We start from the raw sequence: 20,903 nt of genomic DNA on the forward strand, positions 1-20,903 counted from the left end.
GTTAAAAGCAGTTAAAAAGGGGGGAGGGGGACTTTAACAACTGCCTCAGAAATGAGGCAGTTTGCATCACTGAATGCAGGTGACGTGATACAAAATTTTCATCCATTTGGTATTAAATAAATGAAATTTAGGAGTCTAAAAACTTATGGACTATCTAATGGAAGTATGACATTCTTAACATCTGGACAAAGCCCAGGGAGTCTGGGTTTATTCAGCCCGTTTCATGCTTGCCTGAGCCGCTGCACATGACCAGTTAAACCTGAAGGCGCGGGTTGGTTGTGGTGGGGGCAAAGCTGAACAGAAGGAGGAGGGAAGATGTAGGAAAAGTACCATAGTGCTTTGACTTGCATGTGTGCTGTGTCTGTGGATGGATAAACCTGCTTCGTCTCGCTCTCCAAATTGCCGTCTTTCTCGCCCCCTCACTTTCCCCAGCTCTCTTGCTCTTACTTCAGCATTGCTATTGTTTTCTGAGTGTAGTGACTGTCCGCTTCTTTCATCTCCTGGAGGACCATGTGAGGCTTCTAAATGTAAGTGCCTCCTTTGTTGCCTTATTCACTAGAGGAAAAAAAAAAATTGTCTATTGGCTGTAGGTTTAGAGTTTTTTTCTCCCCTTTGCGGCACATAAAAATGGGATGTCATACATCTGAGAGGTGGAGTTGGTCTCAAATGGATGATGGGGAATTGAGGGGGTTAATTGCTCCATGTGGTCTCAGCTTGGCATTTGATTTCAAGCATGCGTGTGGCTATCATTGTTCCAGAGAGGCTTTAGTCTTTAGGTGTGAGCATCAGTGTTCGTTTTGTTTAAGTATGATGAGCTGTATCATGCATTTCTTGAATTGATGCTTCACTAAACTTCACTAACTTTGGATGTTCAAATGCACGCTGATTAGAGATTGTTATATGATAAAAATAAGTTTTCTGTACATGAAAATAGGTAAATTGCTTGTTTGGACAGCACAGTCCATTAGAAGCCAATGCCTCCAATTTAAAATCAGAACAGCAGGCTTCCACTTTTATTCTTTGTTGTTGATAACCTCTAAACTCAGAGTATATAACTAACTATTTATCTGATGTTTTTGTCAGATGTTGACTCAAGCTTTAGACTTTTGCTGGTAAGTGCTATGTCAGGACAGTGCTGAAGAGCAACCACTGCTCTGGCATTTAATAAGGTCAAATAAAATTCAAAAATACATGGCAGGTTAACCATTTGTTCCATCTAGACCAAACTTCTTTCTTTCACTTGGTGGGTAGTCAGAAACGGCATATTCAAGGCAGAGACAGATCCTTCTAAGGAGCCAGATCTTGTGGATCCATTCCTATCAAATATTTGTTGATAAAACTGACTTTTTTTTTTTTAATTTGTTGTCTAATTATTTACCTTCAGGAAGTCAGCATGGAGTAACCATTTCACCCAGGAAAGAATGTTTAACTTTTTATCGCAAGTCATATTGTCATTGTGATGTTCACTAACAATCGCAGATCAGATGCTTTCCTAAGATTGTGCACTCCCATGTTGGTATATTAAATAAGCACCACTTGTATTGTCAGCTGCACTCCTCAGTATTAGCCTGTTGTTCATCTTACTCTTCGCCAATCCCATCATTCGTGTTAAAGAGCCGGTCAATAGATTTGTTTGCTCCAATTTATGTTATGGTTATGAGTTAGGTTTAGGGATTGGTGTGTAAAAGATTCTCACTGTATGACAGCCTTGAATAGAAAAAACTGTTTCACAGTATCTACACATATACAAATCTAAAATGTTTACATTTGCTTCATTTTACACCAAAAAAGCAACCATTATCCTCATTGTTGCTTTATTGACAATTTTAGTTATTGTAATGGTATGTGTAACTTTGGCTTATTGTTATGTTAACTTTGATACACAGACTTAACTGAAAGTACAGTATAAGCACCTTCTAAATTAGTTTTTTTTTTCATGTAAACGTAGTTATTGCATGAAATAACATACCTTTTAGCTATCCTCTTTATTGATTAGCTTAAGTGTAACAATCTAATATTACCTGGTTAATTAGTCAAGCAAGCTGCCTGCCGCTGGTTTACAAACCTGCTGCTCTTGGTTTGCCAAATGTAGTTTTAAAACAGCCTTATGTTAAGAGTGTTGAGTGGCACTCAACACTCAAAAACTGTTGAATAAAAAACTGAGCAGACTTCCTTCTGCCAGCTTACCTGCTGCTCACAATAACTGTATGCTATTCTTGTCTAAAAAAGCACCAACCAAGAAACTGAAGAGAGAAGCATTTAAAATAAACCTGTTTGGAGAACATGTGCTGAAAATTAAAAAAAAATTTAAACCATAATAAATGTTATTTTTAAAAAACCTAGTAGGATTATTACTGTTGTTTAGTTACATCATCATTTACCATTTCCGTCTGGTTTCATTTGCTGCTCGGTTGCTCAAGTAAATTTAGCTTACCCAACAACTTTGTTAGGTTTAGGGAACAGAACTTCTGTGAGGTTGAAGCACTAAAATATAACATTAAATGTTTCATTTAACCCTTTTTATTTATTGATGGATATTTTTATAAAACATATGGTTGTACTAAAAAGTTAGCATTTAAAATTTCAGAGTCGTGATGAGAATTCATAATTACTTGTGTGACTTCCAATAAAAATCAAAACGTCCAACACAACTAATTTTATGCTATATAAACAAGCCTTTGGAATCAGTGTTAAATGGCTGTTTTAGTTACTAGACTGCAGATTCTTGTGACCTTCCACAGAAGAAAGATGGGATGATTAATCAATAGTTTTCACAGCTGCTTACAAACAGAATTTATTCACTCATCTTTCTAAAACATTAAAAAAGTAAATCCTGCCTCTAAATGATAAATAGTTCCTTCAGGTCTACATAAAATTTGATGACATTTTAAATACTAACTCATTCTTCACTGCAAAGCAGTAAAGTGCACACGACATGGCAAATGAATAATGCAAACACTGTATACATGCTGTTATGAATTATGAACAATTTTGCTAAAGACTTCAGTAAGGTTGTTTCAAGTTTAGGAGACTATATTTGTGTTTTATTTTACCGGTATGCACACATTTCCAAACTGTTGACACTGCTGCAGCAAATCTATGTCTGCTTAATTTGTCACAAGCACATAAAAGCACACAGAGTTAAATATGGAATAATGAACTGCAATGCATTTAGTTGCTGGTGCAGAAAATATTGCGCTTCTCTGTGACTAGCAGAGCAGAATAAATCTGTACTGCAAGATAAATTAAATGTATCTGTGCTGTTGCTTAACATAAAATTGTCTTCACTAATTTTTTTACTTGACAGTTCATGTTTTATTTATTCTAAAGGGGATTGGTATACTGTTATTTTTGATTCAATAGCAAAACTGGCTTTTTGAAATGCTATAGGTAATATAAAGTTGGCCCAACTTTTAGAGATCAGACTTCTCAAAACAGATTGTGATTTGGGGCCGTTTCAACTACTATGAGTCAATCCATCCATCAGTTGTCTGAAGACGCTTAACCTTGCAGCAGGGTGGTGGGGTGCGCTGGTGCCCATCTCCTTCAATAGGCGCAGTACATCACGGACAGCACAGACATACAGGTCCTTCTCAAAATATTAGCATATTGTGATAAAGTTCATTATTTTCCATACTGTCATGATGAAAATTTAACATTCATATATTTTAGATTCATTGCACACTAACTGAAATATTTCAGGTCTTTTATTGTCTTAATACGGATAATTTTGGCATACAGCTCATGAAAACCCAAAATTCCTATCTCACAAAATTAGCATATCATTAAAAGGGTCTCTAAACGAGCTATGAACCTAATCATCTGAATCAACGAGTTAACTCTAAACACCTACAAAAGATTCCTGAGGCCTTTAAAACTCCCAGCCTGGTTCATCACTCAAAACCCCAATCATGGGTAAGACTGCCGACCTGACTGCTGTCCAGAAGGCCACTATTGACACCCTCAAGCAAGAGGGTAAGACACAGAAAGAAATTTCTGAACGAATAGGCTGTTCCCAGAGTGCTGTATCAAGGCACCTCAGTGGGAAGTCTGTGGGAAGGAAAAAGTGTGGCAGAAAACGCTGCACAACGAGAAGAGGTGACCGGACCCTGAGGAAGATTGTGGAGAAGGGCCGATTCCAGACCTTGGGGGACCTGCGGAAGCAGTGGACTGAGTCTGGAGTAGAAACATCCAGAGCCACCGTGCACAGGCGTGTGCAGGAAATGGGCTACAGGTGCCGCATTCCCCAGGTCAAGCCACTTTTGAACCAGAAACAGCAGCAGAAGCGCCTGACCTGGGCTACAGAGAAGCAGCACTGGACTGTTGCTCAGTGGTCCAAAGTACTTTTTTCGGATGAAAGCAAATTCTGCATGTCATTCGGAAATCAAGGTGCCAGAGTCTGGAGGAAGACTGGGGAGAAGGAAATGCCAAAATGCCAGAAGTCCAGTGTCAAGTACCCACAGTCAGTGATGGTCTGGGGTGCCGTGTCAGCTGCTGGTGTTGGTCCACTGTGTTTTATCAAGGGCAGGGTCAATGCAGCTAGCTATCAGGAGATTTTGGAGCACTTCATGCTTCCATCTGCTGAAAAGCTTTATGGAGATGAAGATTTCATTTTTCAGCACGACCTGGCACCTGCTCACAGTGCCAAAACCACTGGAAAATGGTTTACTGACCATGGTATCACTGTGCTCAATTGGCCTGCCAACTCTCCTGACCTGAACCCCATAGAGAATCTGTGGGATATTGTGAAGAGAACGTTGAGAGACTCAAGACCCAACACTCTGGATGAGCTAAAGGCCGCTATCGAAGTATCCTGGGCCTCCATAAGACCTCAGCATTGAAGCAGTCATTTCTGCAAAAGGATTCCCAACCAAGTATTGAGTGCATAACTGTACATGATTATTTGAAGGTTGACGTTTTTTGTATTAAAAACACTTTTCTGTTATTGGTCGGATGAAATATGCTAATTTTGTGAGATAGGAATTTTGGGTTTTCATGAGCTGTATGCCACAATCATCCGTATTAAGACAATAAAAGACCTGAAATATTTCAGTTAGTGTGCAATAAATCTAAAATATATGAATGTTAAATTTTCATCATGACATTATGGAAAATAATGAACTTTATCAAAATATGCTAATATTTTGAGAAGGACCTGTACATGTTTAAACAAACATTCACACACACACACACTCAGAAACCTTACCGTTAGCACTTTTCAACCAAATTACCCAACAGTCATGTTTTTGACTGCTTATATATAATAATAGTTTTAATAAACCTCAGATTTAACCTTTCACCTACAAGAACTGCTTTTCACTAAGTACGTTCAAAATGTCCTTGCCAGACACTGGTTCTTGCGCACATCTGTAGGTGGTGTCCCAATAACTTCTAGTGAAGCTACGATAAATTCACTAGAATTAAATTATTATGGTTATATAGATAAGATAAAAGAAAGCGCCAAACTAACAGAGTTCATTTATTTGTGACAGTCTAATGTTACATAGCTCTGTTCTTATTGGTTGATTACACCCTCATGACATCTTTCCCAGAAGTGCAGGCTGAAGTGGAGAGCGAGAGAGAGAGGCTATAAATAAATAAAAGACAATACTTGCCTGACCCAGCAATGAAAACCAGAAATAATAAATACTGAGGTAAGTGGAGAAATTGACCAATGAGCTGAGGAGGTAAGCAAGGAGGAAATAAGGCACAGCTGGTAGAAGAGGGAATGCTGGAGAACTGAGGGAGAATGACTAATTACCACAGATGACCATAGAGAGGAGGGAAGTAACAGACAACTAAACAGAATGAGTCTCATACGCCTGAGTAAACTGAAAATATATGATGCAGTATCAGTGCTAAAATTAATACTATTGCGCACCCAGCAGTATCTACTTCCTTGTGGCAGGAGGCTATACCTATTCCGAAGCCAGCTACTGATCTGATTAATGATAGGTCGGCTCCAATAACTGAGTTTGCAGGTTTGCCTACAAAGTACATATTTTACAGCGGCTGACTGACAGCGTCACAGTTTGGCTCTTGTTCGAAGCGTTTGAAATTGTCCTTAACGCTCATAGTGATCAGAGCAAATCCACGCCATATATGATCGCTTGTGTTTCCTCAGGATATTAGCCAGTCACACTCATCGATGCTCGATGCTTAGTTGTAAAGTTTGCTCACCTTCACTTCTTATGATTCTCGGTACGTAATTAAAACTTCTCTTTACTGCTCTATCGCCTTTTTTTTTACACCCTTCAATCCAACAATGCACAACGGTCATGCCAAACGAAGTGAAAGCTGCTTTCGTACTATCACGATGGCGGCAGAGCACCCAGATGTAGGACGTGTGACATCATGTGGGAACTATCTACACTATCTAATGCAAGTGAGTACTCTCTCTCTCATTTGCCAGTGCCAGCTGTTCAGTTACCAGCACTGGCCTATCATTAATCGGATCAGCAGCTGGCTTCGGAATGGATATACAGTAGCCTCCTGTAACAAGAAATTAGCCACTGCTGGGTGCACAGTAGACTTAATTTTGGCACTGATACAGGCCTCTATTTTAGGCCTCAATTCATTGGCTTGCATTGCTTATCCCTTGGGTTGGCTCTGGAACACTCAAATATTGTGGTAATATGCTTGCTATTTTGGTACAAGATTTGAACAACAAAAAAAAAATTGGTCACTCCAAATCTGCACCAACAATTCCAGGCAACCATCATGGTCACAAAGATTTTGTTGGTTTATAACCTTCCAAGTTCACATTTTCCACATTGTGGATTTCCTCCACCTCACTCTAATCAGTGCTGACATGTGCAGGAGGGAAAGTGTTAAGTGAATGAAGCAGGATGTGACAGTAGAACCTGGAGCTACTGGTGCTGAGCTAAAACAAAGTGAAACAGTATTTGGAAGAAGGCTTGATAACATGAGACAAACCAGCACCATACACTAACTTGTAAGGGGACAAGTGAAGGTGTTGCAGGAAAATTGAGATAGTGAGTTAATGTAAAGCAAGCAAAACTCCACTACTATACAATGCTCATATTTTGTACACTTGGTTCTGCTTCTATTAGAAATTACACTTTTCAACTAAAATGTAAGTTAAAGTATAATTCAGACACCATTATTGCATGTCTGTTGTTTTTAATGCTTAATATTTTTCTTCATTTGATTTCTTCACCCTCTGATATGCTGAAATTACTTTGAGTTATAACACCCTCTCTGTTATATTTGCTGCTCAGCAGGGTTTCAAGCTCCAGGGCCTTGGCATCATGGAGTGCCAGTGTGTCAAATCTTTTTCATGCCCAGCCAACCCCCAACATTCCAGCTATAAAATCCCATCCATCTTGGCATTCATGTTTCAGCTCCCCAGCAGCAGAACACTGGCTCTAGGCCACTTCCTTGCCATATACCAAAACTGAAGAAAACGAGTTTGAATGGAGAGAAAATTCACTGGTCTGAATTTGGAGAGAAGAGGGAGGGAGCACAAATAGAAGTTGAAGCATTTTATTTGCAGTGGTCTCCTTTCATCAACCTGGGGGGTGCTGGGAAACATGAATGGGCTGATTTGTTCTTAGGGTGACCAAACATGGGACTTGAATGTTAATCCAGCTATGACCAAGCCTTTGAGAGCCAAAGACACTTGGTGATAAGATGGGCTGTGAACTAGTCAAGTGCTCTGTTCAGTTTCATCTCTGCCAACCACACAGCTTTTGCAAAGCTCTTCTTCAACTGTGCTGGGAATCTGTTTCTCTCAACATATTGTCCTTTTGTGCAAGCCCTTCAGAACATTATAAGGGTCTAACAAGAGTTTAAAGTGCTGGAATCTTACTACAAGTGGAGCTACCATCCAGAGCTTACAGTTCAGATTAACACTGGTATACAATGAAGGACAAAATACAAATGCACTCACCCAGCACTTTATTATGTGTACCCGTTCAATTGCTAGTTAACACAAATAGCCGAGTCAGCCAATCACATGACAGCAACTCAATGCCACTCATTCTCACAAATGTTAAGCTTCAGGTGTTGACAGATACACAGATGTTCTATATTGGGCTACACCTCTCACTAAGTACATTTTACATTCATAGGTACCGTGTACTATTTTGTAAAAAAAATAAAAATAACAAACAGCTGCAGGTGTATAAGCAAGCAGGGTGTAATCTTGTATTCTCTTCATCCTTCTTTCTCTCCTCCACTCTTTCCTCCTTTTCTCCCCATTTTCCCTTTTGCCCCATCTCTCTCTTTTTCAAGCTTCTTTTTTTCTTTTCATTTCAGTCTCTGTGTCCGTAACAATTGAAATATTCCCAAAGAAGTTTATAACAAAGTTTATTTTTATAAATATCAAGCAGAGCTTTAAAGCATTAGCTGTGATGCTCCGCTTGTGAAACTAAATCTAATGGGAATTTCTTGGCACTCAGACAACAATTCTGAGCGCTACTCTGCTGGACAGGACACGGTAAAAAAAAAAAAAAGGTCAGGTTTCAAGCTTGCAGAAAATAATGCAGACACCATCCTTCCCAGTGCAGCAACTGCTGGCAGACTTTGGCTTGTTCAAAATCTGTGCCTGTGCAGCTCAGTGTGCCAGTTATTATTGGTTCACCTCAGTGAACCAATAATAACTTATTGGTTAGCTGCGGCAAAGATTCAATACATGGCTTACAAGCTGGAATGGGTCAATGTGTTCTGGTTGAAAATCTGAAAACTAAGGTAGTACTTATGGGAAAGTGATTTCTCTTGTTGGTAGATTAACTTTTTTATATTAGTAAACAGTTGCTATGCATCTCTGTGCTATTTGATACTAAACAGTTGCTATACATCTCTGTGCTATCTGATATCATGCAGTGTTGTGAAAACAAAATTTTCCCTTGTAGATTTCCTCGGTTTTTCCTTTTGTGTCACACAACTTTTAAAATGAGACAAAGATAACCTTAGTAAATCCAAAATATTGTTAATTAGGGCTATCCAAAACAACTAAAAGTATTTGCCCACCTAACCTAATCACTGGTCGTGCCACCCTTGGTAGCAGCCATTCCCATTAAACATTTACTTTGCTTTGGCCCACTTCAAGCAAAGTTCTTTTAATTCTGCCACATGGGGGATTTTGAGCATTAACATCCAGTTTTAGGTCATATCACAGCATTTTAGATTTAGGTCTGGCATTTAAATTGGCCATTGCAAAATCTTAATTTTGTTTATTTTGAGACAAATAAAAGTGGACTTGCTGAATTGCTTTGGACCATAGTTCGCATTAAAGTGTGTATAAAAGTAATGAACTGACAGATATTCTCCTTCAGTATTTGGCAGAGAATAAGTTGTCTAGGTCCCCAAACAGCCCCACACTGTCCTACCACCGCCACCACCATTTTTGACTTTTGAGATATACACCTTACAAAAGTTGCACTTTTGTCTCATTGGCCCACGGAATATTTTAATGGAAAGTTGGCGATCATAATCTTTATGATCGATCATAAAGATGCTTTTGGCAAATATGAGATAGGCCTTTGTGATCTCTTTGGGCAGCAGTGGTATGAGCCTTGAAACTTACCCATAGATGGCATTTTTGTCCAGGGTTGTTCTTATTGTCAATTACTATGAAAACCGATCTTAACTGAGACAAGTAAGGTTAGCAGTGCTTTAGATGTTGTACTTGTTTTGTTCTTCACGTTGTTAATTAGTCATCAATGCCCTCTTGGAGTAATTTTGGTAGACCAATCACTCTAGAAAGATTCACCACTGTTTTCGTAGATAAGGGCTCTCACTGTGGTCTGCTGGAGTCCTAAAGCCTTAGAAATAAGCTTGACACCTATTTCCAGAGTGATGGATGTCAGTGACTCAATTTCTGACCTAATAATGAATTTCCTCAGATTGAGGCATGATGTGTTGGTTTTTGAGATTTCTGTAACCACTTGGTAATGGTGGAAAATCCATCTTTAAAAGTCCTTTCACTAATGTTTCATGTGGAAGTTCGATGAATCTAACTTGTCTCAAATTGCTCTTTGGGGCTTTAATAAAGATCTGGAAAATGTTAAGACTGGGAAAATGTTTTATGTTGTTAAAGCGATCTTTTTTCATTAGGAAATATTGATTCCAAGACAAATGGTGCGTTTATAATATGCTCTATTAAGGCAATTGCAATTTGTGATTCTATGGCAACACTTTGTCTCCGTTGCAGTGTTCATATTTTTTTAAATACAGCTGTGACATCAAAAGTACAATGTTTCTGAAGTGCCTGTATGCTAATGTAACAACACTTAAGGTTAATATTGATGATCATTACAGTTTGTATGGTGTAGCAATTATAAATTATATGAAGACTGGGATGAACAATGCCCCAGTTTTTTCCTGCAGCATATTTAGGTCTCATTCTGGTGGTGCATCTTCTCCAGAATGCAAAGGGAGAGCTAAACATGGGATTTCAAGAAATAATGCCACTTTAATGATTTGATGAGCCACCAAACCTTTGTTTCACAGCCCATCATGAACTCAGTTCAACCAGCCCATTAGGTGTTGGTCTCTTGAAAGCTTTTTAATCTCTAATTTCATTTGTATAAAGTGAGATGTCTTTCATGCAAAGATCTTGACATTCCAATATAATTTCTTACCTTTTCTCTTTTCTGCTAAGAACAAATCGCTTTGACACAATGCGTCTGAGGATGAACGGTTGGTATTTGATGTTATGCTCAGGCTTAGTCGTGTTTTGTCCATTAGTCTTGCAAAACGCTGTAGGTTTTTCGATTAAAAATATTTGTTTGTGCAAGAGTTTGAGAACTGGTCCTCTTCCTTTGTGTCTGGTAGTATTTATCTGCACCAATGGCAGCGTAATAGAAATAAGGTGTTGGCTTTGCCTGGTGGAACAGTAGAAAAGCGAGACACGTAGAGGGCCCCAGCATGTTAAAAGCAAATGTCAGCGACTTTAAAAAGCTTTATTTCCTAAGATGCTCCTTAGTTTGACGGCCTGACAATCTAAATACTGCACAAGAACCATCTCAGAATTCTGTAAATATAACTTTTCTTTACAGGTTGACTATAAACTACTGAAAATTCATGGCTCATCTTAGACAGGAAAGCTTTATCTCTAAGAAAACCGCTACACAAACAATTTCTTTGATTTGATGAAATTCAATTGACCTTTCTTTGAAAATATTTTTCACGCTGCATCCATAGCAACAACCCAAGCAAAAACATTTCCTGAGATGTAATGACCTACTGTAACTGCTTTTCTCCATGTCACTTCAAAATCTCCTGGAAGAACCATGAGTACAGTCAGACCTCTTATTGCCACATGTGGCGCCACAGGATCTGCAATAAAAAAAAAGCACATGGGGCAGATTCCTAATAAGCAAGACAGAAAAACAGTTTTATTAAAGTTGCTTAATTTAAAAACCCAGAAAGCTATAAAATAGTCTTTAAGTAGTTATAAGAAGAGGCAGCCAGCCCATAGGGTGCGCTGGGGACCCACCCTCCCTGATAAGAAAGGAGTGAAATGTAAAATATATTTTTACTAATTCTCTTATATACATATCAGTTTTACTTACTAAAGTGTGCCTCTATGTGATACAAAATATATATAAACTACATTTCCCACCTTCTGATATTCATTCACCAGTGAATTCCCACAGACCGACTTGTATGTTTCTATCATGGGGCACTGTTCAGAGTGCCCCAGCAGTGCTGCCAAATAGCCAATCGTATACAGTTGGTAGTGCAAATGAATAAATATATATGGTCAATCAGTTTTGCAGCATTTCATGGCCTTGGGTCACTGAAAATATCACCCCTCTCAGGTAAAAAAAAAAAAAAACAACACTTGTGCAGCACAGTCAGAGGGATGGTGGCAAACCTAACGAACGAGGTGCAGCTTCCACTGAATTCAGTGAGATCCTTATTTGTCAACCCGTTTGCAAGAAGGTTAGTGGAGGAGAAAATCCCGGTTAGGGAGCTGGGACCCAACAAGCCCAACATTATCAACAACCAGCAGACCAAGGAAAAAAATAAAGTCTACAACCAGAGATTTTGCATGAGTTGGTTCAGGAGACAGTCATTAAAAGTGTGATTTAACACGAACACAGTCAGGACAGAGCAACTGGAAGCATCGTTTCAAATGCATTTAGAAGCATGAACAATCAAGAGTTCATATGGAAATCTGTGTAAAGCTATATGTGCTCAGACAGAATACCATAGCGGCGCAGCTGGATGATGGACACCTTGTTGCGGTAAGAAGGCACAATGAAGAAGTTGATAAGAACCGTCATATTTTATATAAATTGATTGACTTTATTAGGTTTTGTGGTGCTTTTGAACTGGTTTGGCACGGGCATGATGAAAGGGATGCTGTTCAATTGTATTCGTCTGCCTCTGGTAGAGTCTCCCATGACAAACAGACTCTTGGTGACGGGTCAGACAAAGAGCGGTTCAGATGCCTTCACGAGGACCACTAGAATGAGGCACGTGATGTCACCCAGTACGGTAAAGCTCCAGGTATGTATTCAACTCCCACATCCAGGAGTTAGTTGTCCAGATTCCAGGGGAAGTTGGAGACATAGAGTCCAAGTGAACTATATTCACCGCCTCCATCGTCAACACTGCCACCCCTAGCCATAAGGTCTGTGGTTCCTGTCGTGGTGGTGATCCCCAAACACGGTTGTGGACACTAGGTTCGGAAGGTCAAGCTGAAGAAGGAGTCCTATTGGCTGTGGTTGGCTTTCGGGACTCCTGAAATGGGTACCGTGAGGCCAAATGTGCCGTGGCCCGGGCTGTGGCAGAGGCAAAAACTCGACTTGAGCCTGGGAGGAGTATGGTGAGGCCATGAAGAAGGACTTCTGGTTGCCCTCAAAGCAATTCTGGCAAACCGTCCAGTGTTCTGGACAGAGTGGAGAGGGACACAGTGCTTCGCCAACACAGTTTACAGTGACGGTGGGGAGCTGCCGACCTCGCCTGGGAACATTATCGGGCAGTAGAAGGAGTACTTCGAGGATCTCCTTAATCCTACCATCACACCTTCCCTGTTGGAAGCAGAGACTGGGGATTCAGAGTTGGACTCTTTCATCAACGAGGCTGATTCACCGAGGTGGTTAAAAAGCTCCATGGTGGCAAGGCTTCGGGGGTGGATGAGGTCTGCCCTTAGTACATCAAGTCTCTGGATGTTGTGGGGCTGTCATGACTGACACGCCTCCTAAACATTGCGTGGCGGTTGGGGACAGTGCCTCTGGACTGGCAGACCGAGGTGGTGGTCCCCCTTCACAAGAAGGGGGACTGTAGGGTGTGTTCCAGCTACAGGGGGATCACACCCCTCAGCCACCCTGGTAAGGCCTATGCCAGGGTATTGGAGAGGAGAGTCCAGCCAATAGTCGAACTTCGGCTTCAGGAGGAGCAGTTTGGTTTTCATCCTGGCAATGGAACACTGAACCAGTTCTACACCCTCTACAGAGTGCTCGGGGGTTCATGGGCATTTGTCCACATGTGTTTTGTGGACCTGGAGAAGTCACTCGACCGTGTCCCTCGGGGTACCCTGCGGGGGGCACTCCAGGAGTACGGAGCCGGGGGCCCTTTGGTTTGGGGACCAGTGGATTTTGTCTCTTCTTTTTGCAGATGACGTGGTCCTGCTGGACCCGTCTAGCCAAGACCTACAGCATACACTGGGGCAGTTCGCAGCCGAGTGTGAAGCGGCTGGGATGAGGATCAGCTCCTCCAAGTCCGAGGCCATGGTTCTTGATCAGAAGAGGGTGCCTTGCCCTCTTCAGGTTGGAGTTCCTGCCTCAAGTGGAGGAGTTTAAGTATCTTGAGGGGCTTGTTCACGAGTGAGGGGAAAATGGAGCGGGAGATTGACAGACGGATCAGTGTGGCTGCCGTAATAATGAGGACGCTGAGCCGGTCCATTGTGATGAGGAGAAAGCCAAGTCGAAAAGTGAAGCTCTCGATTTACCAGTCTACGTTACTACCCTCATCTATGGGCATGAACTTTGGGTCATGAACGAAAGAACGAGATCCCAGATACAAGCAGCTGAAATGAGCTTCCACCGCATTGTGGCCCGGCACTCCCTTAGAGATAACGCAAGGAGCTAGGCCTTCAAGGAGGAGCTCAGAGTAGAGCCGCTGCTTCTCCACATCGAGAGGAGTCAGTTGAGGTGGTTCAGGCATGTGTATCGGATACCTCATGACGCTTCCCTCTAGAGGTGTTGTTCCAGACATGTCCAGACACAGGGAGGGGGCACAGGGGACAGCCCAGGATATGCTGGAGGTGGCTGGGGAGAAGGAAGTTTAGGGAGTCTCTACTGAGTCTGCTGCCCCCGGGACCCGGTCCCAAATGAAACTGAATACGACGAGTATTAATATGAGAGTTCAAATGAGAATACAGCCTTAGGCATGAGATAGTTTTGACTTTAATACAAAGAATTCAGCTCTGTCTTGATCCAATGGGAATCACCAGGCATTACAAGTAGACAACCACCTGAGAGTCTTAGAGTAACCTATTGGACAACAAAACCAGATTTAGGAGTAGAATCTGTCAATCAAACCAAGACAGACCGGGGGTAGGAGGACCTCAAGCAAACCGTTTCCAGGAAAAAAATGATTTAAAAGAAAGGATATCCAACAGCCTGTGTTGTTTTAAAGTTACCAACTCTTTCAGGTAACCATTGCATTTGTTTTTTTTACTTTTTCTTTATTGATCATTAGTGTGTACATTTTGAAAATGTATTTCTTGGTTCGTCTTGCACTCTTTAGTTGAGATGCCCATTTTACTGTTGTTTCTAAATAAATTCTAATTTTGAGAAATATACATGAATCTTGTGCTTTTACTTTTACGAAATCGAACACTATTCTTGGAAAAGTCAATTCATCTTTCAAATTAATTTTTAATGGTTAAGGACCACAACCTAACTAGATATTCCTACAGTAGCATTTGTGTGCCAGTACATGGCAACATCATATACACTAACAACAAAATGTAGAGGACGAAAACCCTGAGCACTGTTAAAGCAGGGGCTGAAGATTTGATTATAACCTTAGGTCATCTTTTCTATCTCACATCTTCCCATTTTTTTCTCAGTAATAAACTTTTTCTGCAAACACCTGACATTTGACAGATGAAAAAAAAAAAAAATCATAGGAATGGCTGTATATGTTGGAATGACATTGCACCCACCTTAGCTGTGTTTCAGTTACAAGTTGGAAAACTAATAGTCATTAGCACAAGAGCTGAGTCTTAGAGCAAAAATAAAGAAGTATCTCTGTTCCTTTTATACACCAAAGAATATGCTCACAAAAAGAAGTTGAACTGTTCTATAAATCCCACAAGTTAAAGATACACGCGGTTTAAAATGAAAATAAAGCATTTATTAATGCATCTTACACTGCATTTTATACAACAGGGTGTGGAGTCTTCAACTTTCCACTTTGGAATCTATCTGATGCACACACAAAGGTATGACAAAAACAAAAAAAAAGTATACATACACTACAGAAATCCATCCAATTTTTCCGCTCCAAATTTGAAAGCATCTTTCCGACCAAAAACTTACTTTTCACATAGAAGAGTACTTTTGTCGTATTTCTTCTTGCTTACACACAACTTTGCTTTTGTTTACTTATGTTTTTAAGTTAACTTTTGTTTTCATGGCTGACGGTGTCGGGGCTGGAGTTTCTGTTGTATGTTTTTGTCTGTGTTTTTTGACTCCTAGTAGGCGCTAGTGCCCAGCAGTGGTGGAGACAGGTGTTTTTCATCTCACTGATTGAGTCCTGGAGTACTTCAGCAGGAAGCAACCAGCATCTCATCGCTCAAGTATTAGCCTCTGTGGTAACTACTTAGCCAGCCTCGTATTAATTAAGTTTATGTGTACTTTGCCTTCGACAACCTTTAACTTGTTCTTTGTTCTTCTTAGTGAACTGAACCGGCGACTACCTGGAGGTTACCCAGGCTGGCCCCGGTGGCTTCGTTTCGCACTAGCCTCGCTCCTAGGATCTCCCCAGGAAGGATCTTCCACACACACCTACACTCTGGAACTTCCCCGGCTGGCTGCTTCCGGACCCGGATTCTCCAGAGACCTTTCAACCTAACCTGTCCTCCCTCCACCACTCCGCTGACGCTTCGCCTGCACTCCAAGCTCTAATCCAAGTAAAGAAATCATCGGATTTACCATTGTCTCCATATTCACTTCTTCTCCAGTCCAAATCCCTCTCCTCCTGGCGGATTGCCTACTCCCTCCTAGTAAAAGACATTTCATATTTAAGTTCCGGTTTCGTTTACCGTGCCACTTACCTGTCGTTTTTCCTTACAGTTGTTCCTGTACCCCATACCGATCCATTATCCTTAAATAAACCTTTTTCCAACTTGTACCCGTTTCCCTTGAGCATGATTCGGCATGCGGGTCAGAGCCATACGTAACACTATGACAGACGGTGAGTTAAAGCCTTTGCCAGTTTTTGTTTCATGTCAACCTGTAACCAATTCATTGCAAACTACTTTTATTTTGTAAGCCTGTAAAATAAACCATTTCTAACCTATTGTTCAGTTTGACTCTCTTGGATAGTTACATTTGAGTAATTATGAACTTGAACAATAGAAAATGCTTCAATCTGAGATGTACTATTTATTATTTTACAGTATATAATACATGTGAAAGAAAAAATCACGTTGTCTGAGATCCTCTTTTATAGGAACAATGAACGTTTATCTCTTGATCCCCACAGTTTCATATGCCATGAAGAAGCTGTTCACAAGACATTTTCAGATTTATACAAATCAGACCTGAGCCAGATAGATATTAATATTTTATTCCAATAATGATCCAACTGAGTCCATCACTTATTCCATTTATTATTAATCACCAGCTCTGAAACCATGTCAAGTCACCTGCAAACCCTCTTACAAAATGCATGTGCTTTGATTAAAGTTCCGGTGCTCAACTCCTGCCATTCACTTTTAGTACATTTTACTTCCATTTGCAATTCCCACGTTCTTTCATTTTCCTAAATGCTGAAGTTGTCCCACTGAGCCAAAAAAGATATCACCAATATAAGAGTAAGCATGCATGCATTTCCTCCTGGTCACAGGTGGTGGCACGCCCATAAATCAGAAAATTCTCTCTGCGACAGGAAGCCCAAAGGACATTAATCATGGTATTAGATGAACCACCACACACATATTCACACACTACACAGCAGGGGCAAGAGCTGCTGGGACCCAGGAGCTTGACTTTCCCTTATAACTTATTCATGCTTCAGGCTGTCATTCAGCACACCTGAGAAAAAAGTCAATTTTTTCCACAGTAGGAAATCTTATCCTAAGAAAGTAATGAAAAATAAACAAAACAAAAAAACATTTGGCTTAAACATACTGATTTGGACTGTTCAAACAATGGCTAAAGTATATTTTTGCCTAAACTAGGATGTAAATTTTGTTCGGCATTTCAGTTCGATTGGGTTCATTTTGCGTTCACTAAATCATTTGCACGAGCATGGGGCACATCTTCTGGAAAAGTCACAATAATATAAATCTCATTTAAAAAGGGCAAAAATCATGACTTTTACAATATTTCCTTTTCTGATGTGTTCAGGCATGTAGCTAATGATAATTATCCATTTCCAAAAACCAAACTAAACAAATGTGTAAACAAACAACAATGATAAAAAGTAAACAAAAGGCAGACAAGGAAATTGTTCAGTTCTTTCAGCAGTGGCACCGTCATCGGGGGTCCAGAGGGGTCCGTGGCATTGGCCACCCCAGTGGACCTCCCAGCTGTGGTAAGCTGTTGATTAAAGGTAGCTTCAAAGAATAACTAAAGTTAGCCCTGCTTATATAATGTTTTGATGTGCTTGTTTGTACTTGTAGTGTTCTGTCTCTTTAAATTATCGCCATTTGAGCCTTCCGCCTAGTACCATGTATAACACAGTGAGGAGGATGAGCCCGGTGATCTGTATAAGGCAGAGTTCTTCATGCACTGCAGAGGGCTGCAGCAAGTACAATCCAGCTTGTGAGTTAAAGTAATTTGCTTAGCATTTTCTGTCTGATGAAAGTCCAATGGTGTCTGTCAGTTGCGTTGCTGGGTCTAATATGTTCACTTTGAAACGTATGAAACCATCTATATGTATATTTACGCACATATGTGGTATTTTAGCTCTTATGCTGACTCAAGCTAGCTGCATTCCAGGGTTATTTCTAGCTGGCCAGTGATTTAATGAAATATATTAAACACACAGGCTGTTAAAAAAAAGTCTTAAAATGTTTTAGTATTGTTCTGATGACCCTAGCTTTAAAACATAACACATTGATGATTGTTGGCTCTAGATAATATAGCAACTTTCCTTAAACTCCTTAGTACATTTTCAAAGCTTGGCTAGCTTTTAACCTTGGCTAAAAAGAAAACACAGTTTTATGCATCACTACACCCTATTTTGCCCTTTCCAAAATGGCAGATGAATGTTACCTTTCACTGGATGAGAATGTTATTATAACAAATTTATGCAGGGGTGCTGGAAATAGCATATCAGCATAAAGATAAGTTTGACTCCGAGAGCCAGAGAGCTGCTTTTTCTCAGCAAGTAGTTTCTTATATGAACCAGACATACTCTGTTTTCAGAAGCATTGAGACACCCCCCAATATCATTAAATTCAGTAGATCCAACCACTTCAATGGCCCCAGGTGTAGTCAACAACTACAACACCAAACTTCATGTGGTCTTTGGATAAAGTTAAGAACATTGTGTACAAAGCTTTATGAAATGGGTTTAAGTTTGCCAAGCAGATATATTCATGACAAGGTGCAATCCAGTGTCTGATGCAGCTGTGTAAAACTCCTCGACACTGGACTCTATAGAAGAAGATAAGTGTGCTCTGGAGTTACAAATCGCCTTTCTCTGTCTCCCAATCTGATAGGAGTCTGGGTTCAGCAGTTGCCAGGTGAATGGCAATTGCCTGATCACATGTTTGATGCAGAGGGGATTATGGTGTGGTGCTGTTTTTGAGGAAATGGGCTCAGTCTCTTGGTTACAGTCAAAGGAACTCAGTGGTGCAGCATACCATTTTGAACAATTTTGATCATGTAGGAAGAGCTTGGGAACGTCTCCTAGAGTTAATCCATGACCTTGCACCAGGGCAACAAGCAAAGTCCATAAGGACATGGATGAGCAAGTTTGGAATAATGAAATTGGCCTGGAAAATGTTTAGACCTCAACAAAACGGAGCAGCATTGGAATGAGTGATAGTGGAGACTGCGAGCAAGGCCATCTTGTCCAACATCAGTGCCTGACCTCTCCTATGCTCTCCTGGAAGTATGGTTAAACATTCCCATAACATACTCCTAAATCTTGTGTGCAGCCTTCACATAATAGTCAATATCACTTTTAAGGATCAGTAATCACATATGATCATGTCGCATATTCCTATAATTAAGAAACACAAACTCAGTGTTTAGACATTGGCTGAATCGCATTAATTTAAAATAGTTTTGGAAATTAATCACTATTAACTACTTAGGGTTTAAAAGGAGATGAACAGGTATTAACATCATGGGTAAAGCACAAACGCCAATTGTTTTCAGAAAGACATGCATTTTTGATACACAACGTGCTGTGAATAACTCTTTGCTATGTGTCACAATACAGTGTTTTAAATGATGAAACAAATTTTAATATCAGAAAAAGATAACTCAAGGAAATAAAAAAGAACATCTCCGTTGATGATTTTCTTAAGGGAAACAGGCTATCCAAACTAACCTGGCCCTATGTGAAAAAGTAACAGTTGTTAAATCATGAATTAAGCATGATTTCCCAAATATTTGTTCCACTTCACCAGCTGCACCCAGGCCTGATTTCTGCCAGACCTCTAATATCAAGAAATGACTTAAATACAACCTGTCTGATGGTAGCACATGGGTAACGCTACATGAACAGAAGCTACAGTCCTTGATGCAGCTGTCAGAGGTTCGAGTCCCAGCCTGTTGACCTGCATGTCTTCCCCTCTCTCTCTCCACCTGATTTCCTGTTGGTCACCTTACCAAATAAAGGCCACTTGTGCCACAGAATACAAAATAAAAAATAGAACCTGTCTGCAGCATAAAATAGGCTAAAAGATTTTAAAATGGGCCAAGAAACAAAGTCAGTGACATTCTCTGGTTTGGAAATGGTTGCAAATCAATTTCTAAAACCTCAATACTCTACTGAACCATAGTAAGAATAGTTATCCTCTAATGGAGAAAACGTGGAAGATTGGTCAACCCCAGTAAAGGGTTCACTAGAATTTTCGTAACGTTTATACAAAAGGACAACTCCTTCTCAACAACTCAGAGCAACATCTAAAGCTCTGCATGCTTCATTTCCCTCAGTTAAGGTCACTTTTCATGAAATAAAAGTGAGAAAGAGACATGCAAAAAGGGCATCCATGGCAGAGTTTAAAGGTAAAAACATCTGCTGACTAAAGAAAACACAAACGCCTGTTTCTCATTTTCCAAAAACTATTTTCATGAACCCCAATAAATATAAACATTCAGTAGACAAGCTTTAGACGAAGGCAGAACTTTCTGGCAGATAGTTGTTCTGTTAGATCTGGCCTAAAAATAGCAAAGCATTTCAGGAAAAGATTATCATGCTAATTAGCCAAATATAGTGATGTTAGTGTTGGTGTGGGATTGTTTTGCCGATTTAGGACCTTGACACGTGGCTGTATTTAATGGAATATGAATTGTTCTCCACCAGAAAATCCTAAACCAGAATATTTACATCTCAGTTTGTGACCTTAGACTCAAGTGCACTTGGGTTACAACAATTGGAAGTAAACCATTAGGTCCTCCTATGAATGGCAAAACTAAATGAACATTTCAGAATGGTCTAGTCAATGTTTGGCCACCTTTTTCCCTTAATAAAGTTAAATTAACAATTGAAAACTGTTTCTTGAATTGACTCTG

At 40.2% G+C, this 20,903-nt stretch overlaps 1 protein-coding gene across 1 annotated transcript in view; it reads left to right on the forward strand.

Moving 5' to 3' along the window:
• The first annotated feature begins 400 nt into the window (after window positions 1-400).
• Window positions 401-20,903, forward strand: part of LOC124861591 (E3 ubiquitin-protein ligase Midline-1-like) — an 87,670-nt gene continuing 67,167 nt past the window's right edge. Inside the window, exon 1 of the mRNA XM_047355445.1 lies at window positions 401-527. The gene's annotated coding sequence lies outside the window, so the exon portion shown is untranslated. The remainder of the gene's footprint in view (window positions 528-20,903) is intronic.

The sequence above is a fragment of the Girardinichthys multiradiatus genome, chromosome 24 (assembly GCF_021462225.1).
Source record: "Girardinichthys multiradiatus isolate DD_20200921_A chromosome 24, DD_fGirMul_XY1, whole genome shotgun sequence".
NCBI classification, from domain to species: Eukaryota; Metazoa; Chordata; class Actinopteri; order Cyprinodontiformes; family Goodeidae; genus Girardinichthys; species Girardinichthys multiradiatus.